Consider the following 6,000-nt stretch of genomic DNA (forward strand, 5'->3'; position numbering starts at 1 on the left):
TGCGTTTTAGGCATAACAGATGTTTTTCAACTACTATACGAGTAATTAAAAAAGCGGACCATATTTTTGCAGCTTTGGCTCAGTCAAAAATGAGCTTATTAATGAATCGCTAAGAATTCATTTATAAATACAATCTACAGTGCAGAAGTGTGTACCGCCAATTCAGGCGTATGCCAGCAACTCGATATTTGTAAATACTCAGTATACATTTCTTATAAAACTCAAAGAAGTTACTCCACGGTACTGTTGTTCTATCAACTTATTTCTGTATCAAGGGACAGTTCGCTATTTATAGAAAATACATAATGACATGGTGGTGGTTCACCTCTTTTGCACTCTTTTTAAAATGTTTAATATACAATATTTAATGATAAATTAATCTTATGTATAAAAAAAATTTAACTTAATTCTCTTTGAAAAATCTAAAATTCCCAAGAAATTTTCAATGATTTCTTAATATAGCTGCGTGACTGTACAAAAAAGGAATTTTTCAGATGATTTTGATTAATATTTTTTTGTTATTTGTTCTTTTATTTCTTTTGTTACACGTTTAGTCCATGAGCCAGGCCATGAATTTTTCGGTATCGGTACCATCTCCGGTGAATAATTTTCATAGTTAATAATTGAAGGACATACATCTCTACCTTCAGAAAATGTATGATAGCATTCAATTGATTGTGGCTTTAATGGTGTATCAACTGTTTATATACACTTACCCAACTTGTGCGTTCTCTCAGCTGTGTCTTTGAAAGAAGAAGGTTGGTTTTTCAATACGCAATTTCTATCTTATTTCGGATGACATTTTCTTGAAAAATTCCTTTGAATGCAGACCATGCTATTACTCTAAATTACATAGGAATATAATTGTACCCTTGAGCATAAAAGGGGAATACGCAATTTTGAAATTTTGATCAAAGGAAAGCACTTACTACTGTGACAATTTGCACACCAAAAACATATTGCATGGTCATTTTATTTAAAGAATTTTTATCACGTATAAGCATTTCAAAATATTATTTCAGTAACAAATATATACAACTTGATTCAATAGTAAATCTTTATCCCTATCCTAAAAATGAAAATTGAAGGAAAATTCCCTTGATTTACCCTATGCGTATATTCTTTATTTACTTAATAATGTCACATCTGAATTCGAGCCTTTACGTGAAATATTTTATTTATTTAATCTCATGCTAAACCATGGTGACAATGGACACTTGTATGTTCATATAAGTTAAACGTGTAATATATTATATGATTTTCATCAAACTTAAGCAACATATGTGCACAATCATATATATGCTTTGTGGGCATTGGGCTGTGTCTCACAACCTGCAAATGCCTGACGCCCCTTCCCTCCACTAGTCCGGGTATAGGGATCCCGTACACTCTCAAGGGAGATCCCTTTAGGAGAGCTCTCTCTTCACAAAGCGCTGACCGTCTCAAACCCTGTTTATTAAGGCTTGCCTACCTATAACGCATGTAAGTAAAGACTATGCACCGGCGGACTCTGCCGAGGAAACCGTCATGGTTAAACGGAGAAGAAGGGGGACACAGCAAGCACCGTGGAATGCTTGGAGCAAGGCAAAGCACATATAGCACGTCTTAGTCATCCGCTGTATTTATCTCCATCTCCAGACGTCCTGATATCTGTCCTGCCTCTGGATCTAGATGGTTGCGGGCGAGAGAGTGAGGTTGGTGACGCGCAACCCCTCTTCATTTTAATCAAACTCATCGTGCAAGTCATTGATCATCTTCATTCCTTCTATCATCCACCCAAAAGCCCTGTGGCGACAGGAGAGCAACGAAGGTGACATGTACCGATTCACTGGAAGTCGGTAGTCGCTGATCTGCACATAGGCGTGACAGGCCATATGGTCGCACTTCACCGACCGGAGCAGCATTGAAGTTCGGCGGCCACCTGTGCGACTGAGCAGCCCTTTTTAGGAACGCACTGCTCACCTCCATGGCAAGAGGAGCGGATTAGAAAAAGTATCCCAAACGATGGCCTGCTTCACTTTTACCTAGCCAATTTACCGCAGCTGATGAGGACCCTATACATGCGGTCGAAATAACAAAGAGAACAAGAAGAAAACAAGGATCAGGACTACATCATTGTCAGAAAGAGAGACAGACAGTTCGTTTGTTCACCAAGGCTATGTGCTGCACGTATTGCTTGACAGATCATTGTCTCACAGTTTCTAAACTTCTCCTCTCAACTTCCGATTCAAACTCAGGATACGTCCCCGGGAGACTAAGGCTTCAAAATGTCTCAACGTTGGTAAGCTCAAGTTGCCTTCTACCTCTCAGTACTTTGCTGACACCCTGGAGGAAAACCTGAACTCCACCCTGCTGAATGACCACGACGTGGAAGCAGCATGGAGCACACTTTGCAATACGATGTACAATACAGCATTCGAGTGTCTTGGGCCCTCCACCAAAAAAAAAAAAATAAACACGAAGACTGGTTTGATGAGAACCTTGTCGAGATCATGTAGCTTCTAGAAGACAAACATAGCGCTTACAAGCTAAAGGCTCATATAGATGATCCCACCTCAACAGCCAAGAAGACGCTCTGAGGAACGCTCGCAGCATAGTACAACAAAAGCTTCGGAATATGCAGGACTCTTGGCTGAATGCCAAAGCTGACGAAATCCAACGCTACGCAGAATTTCATAACAGTAATAACTTTTACTATGGACTGAGGGAATTCTACGGGCCATCTCCATCAGACTCACCCCCTCTCCTCAGTGATGACGGGTTAACACTCATCACAGAGAAGGAAAAGATACTCAACAGGTGGGCGAAACATTTCAATGGTCTTTTGAACCGCCTTTCTACCATCAACGACGAAGCCATCAATCGACTACCCAGGTTCCCATTAATCAGTCACTGGACGCCGTTCCCATGTTGAATAAGATCCAGAAAGCAGTTAGTCTGTTGTCATCTGGCAAAGCACCTGGCGGATACTCCATCCCAGCTGAGATTAACAAAGAAGGGGGTGTGGCTCTAGTTGAAAAACTCCATCATCTGCTTGTGCAAGGATCGGCCTGACCAGTCACCTCCGCACCAACCGCCCAGGTCAGCCCCCTCCCCTACGAAGATGAGACAGTGGTCATCGTCGTCACCGACGGACGAATAACTAGTATATGTGCATTGGTACTTATCTTTTTCTTTTTACAATTTTTTTAGGTATATGTAATTGTTGAGTAAAATTGGTAAAATGCAATTTTTGCTAGAATCAAGGCTAGTAACTCAGTTAATGCTCTTTTAATATGTTCTTTATATCTCGGAGTGATTTTAATAGAAGTTTCTATCACGGTTGGCAACTGTGTGACAAACACTTTGCAGGTCGAAAATATATTTAGCTCAAAAAACTAATTTCATCAAATAAAAGGCAATAACTGTGTCTCCAGCGTTGAAGCCACAACAGATTTGATGCTATCATGCATTTTCTCACTAGCAAGGAGTATACCTTACCAAATATCACTATAAAGTTTATTCACCCAAAATGGTACCGACCACCCACAGTGGCTCATGGACTAGTTATTTTTAAATTTGAAATAAAAATCCTCGACAATATATTCAAAATACTCTTTTATCAGACAACTACAGTAAAATTTGTTGGTGATTACGAATAACCAATAGTTAAACAAGACCATCAATACAAAATGTTTGTCTAAAATATAATAGTTTCTTGATATATTAGAAACTAGCCTAATCAATATGTTGATAATTTTAATCAACATGAAAAGTACAATACTTGCTTCGTTTGATATTCATTTATTCTGTTCAACTCACAGTTCCGAAATATTTTAAAAGATCTTTTTTCGAAAGGATTTTTGCTATGAGTTACTTTTCACACAATGTGAAGCTCATCTTTACATGTCTATAGTGCGTAGACTATTTGTACGAAAGAAGTTTTTCAATTTGTCATATATTTAAATTGAAGTAGCAATACATTGAGTTCGACCTATGGAAGTTGGGATCAACCTGCAGAGGATTGTACCCTTAACATCTATCTTAAAATGCGATTAAAAAAATATTTGGCATACTTAATATTTATCATAAACGAATGATACATCAAGCTTTTTGCATGATGTACCTGTAGTACAGGATTTATGATTTAAGATTGATTAACTGGTTGTATACTGTTTAGCAACCAATTTGCAGCCCTTCACCGGCACCATTGCCGGTGAAGGGCTGCAAATTTGGGCCTATGATCGGCGCTTAGGGCTATTGAGCAGGGAGGGATCTTTATCGTGCCTCACCTGCTGTGACACGGGGCCTCGGTTATACGGTCTCATCCGAAGGACCGCCCCATTTAGTCGCCTTTTACGACAAGCAAGGGGGTACTGGGGACCTATTCTAACCCGGATCCCCACGGGATTCATGATTTAAGAAAAAGAAAAGACGTTCTGCATTGGGCAATATGTAATAACTTTGAAGCTGTCATAATGAATACTTTCGTCAACTCCATTCAATATTTAGGTAGTTTTTGTGCATTATGATTTACAGCAATAGAAGGAAATTACGATGTATTAAAAAAAAACAGATTCCATTTTTTTCCTCTTTTAGGCGTAGTCGACCATCTCCATTTTTAAAGGACAGAAAATATACCGCACATACATTTGGTTGATGTTTAAATATATACACATATGTATATACTAAAAAGTCACAAATATGCAGAAAATATGTTTATGACTTTATGAAATAAAATCTTGATATCAACAGAGTGTAATTTTTTTTTTATTAAGAAAAATACTTCCGTGTTAGAATAATAGTGTGTTCATATATCACTATTGAAGTCCATATCTGACTTGAACTATTTTTAATGAGATGGAAGTTTTCTGGTTTCCAAGAACAGGAAATCTTTTTAAGCTCTTTACAGGAAGGAAAACGCTTTTTGGGTACAAGGTTAACCGATTGAAATCTTATCAAGTATGTATGAAATTTCGAAAGAATGCTAAGGTTCAAAAATACCTATATTTTTCTACTTTAAAAATAATACATGTAATGAACATTAATAAAGAAATTACTATCAAACTTCTAAGTAAACGTGATTTTGAAAAATTATTTGTATTGAATTACCCACATAAAGTACAAATAAACACAATCAATCTAAATATTTTGTTTTTTATCGGTTTTTCAACGAAAAAAAATGAGGAAACTGAATTTTAAACAAGGAAATTAAATTAATATCGTATACATGCACATATACTAGATATTATTATAGTCTAGAAGGAAAAAACATCAATATTCTGCAGATCATAATGTTCAGCAAAATAACTGACTCTGAATTATGGTATAATGTTTGTTTATAATTACAGTGTATAGGTATCAATAAAAAATAAACAAAATTTTTAAATTTCGATTGGCCATACCGGCAACCCCCATGTTTTAATTAGAATCATCAGTGTAGAGTAAAGCGGACAACAATCCTTATAAAATATGAACATACATTTATATGTTTTTACAAACTTGATGATTGAAGAAATTCTTAAATCAAGTCATAGGAACATGATGAATATGTAAATTGAAAACAATGTTGTATTTTGTAAGAACATGACATACAGGTAAAGTGTACATTGTCAGTTGCAGAATAAATCAATATTATTTAAGTAACTTTTAAACTTACTTGATACTGATCAATAGTGATTGATAAACAAATGATTCGCCAAGGGGCGCAACTTTGCCAAAAAATGTTTTCGCACTGAATATATTGTATTTCTTTTAACTTCCTGTATACATCTGTCAATATTGTGATATACAAATATAGGACGAACATGTGGAAAATTAATTCTAAAACTTGTTTCCCATATGTTTTACAATTATTTGCTCTTGAACGGTCATATTGGTGTGTATGTTCCACACTATAAACAAAACGTTTGGGAAATACTTTTTTATTGATTATTCGACTAAATGCTTTTATTTAGATAGGGATAAATAACTCATTTAGAAAGCGAAAAGCATTATGGTTGTACATAATTATATGTTATC

The 6,000-nt window shown here is 36.1% G+C and overlaps 1 protein-coding gene across 3 annotated transcripts in view; it reads right to left on the reverse strand.

Moving 5' to 3' along the window:
• LOC134271052 (uncharacterized) overlaps positions 1-5,754 on the reverse strand; it is a 28,434-nt gene extending 22,680 nt beyond the window's left edge. For all 3 annotated transcript variants that reach the window (XM_062753321.1, XM_062753326.1, XM_062753316.1), the window contains exon 1: positions 5,639-5,754. The gene's annotated coding sequence lies outside the window, so the exon portion shown is untranslated. The remainder of the gene's footprint in view (positions 1-5,638) is intronic.
• Between the last annotated feature and the right edge of the window lie 246 nt (positions 5,755-6,000).

The sequence above is a fragment of the Saccostrea cucullata genome, unplaced genomic scaffold (genome assembly GCF_032062105.1).
Source record: "Saccostrea cucullata isolate Sc308-1 unplaced genomic scaffold, CSIRO_AGI_Scuc_v1 ctg698, whole genome shotgun sequence".
Classification (NCBI taxonomy): domain Eukaryota; kingdom Metazoa; phylum Mollusca; class Bivalvia; order Ostreida; family Ostreidae; genus Saccostrea; species Saccostrea cuccullata.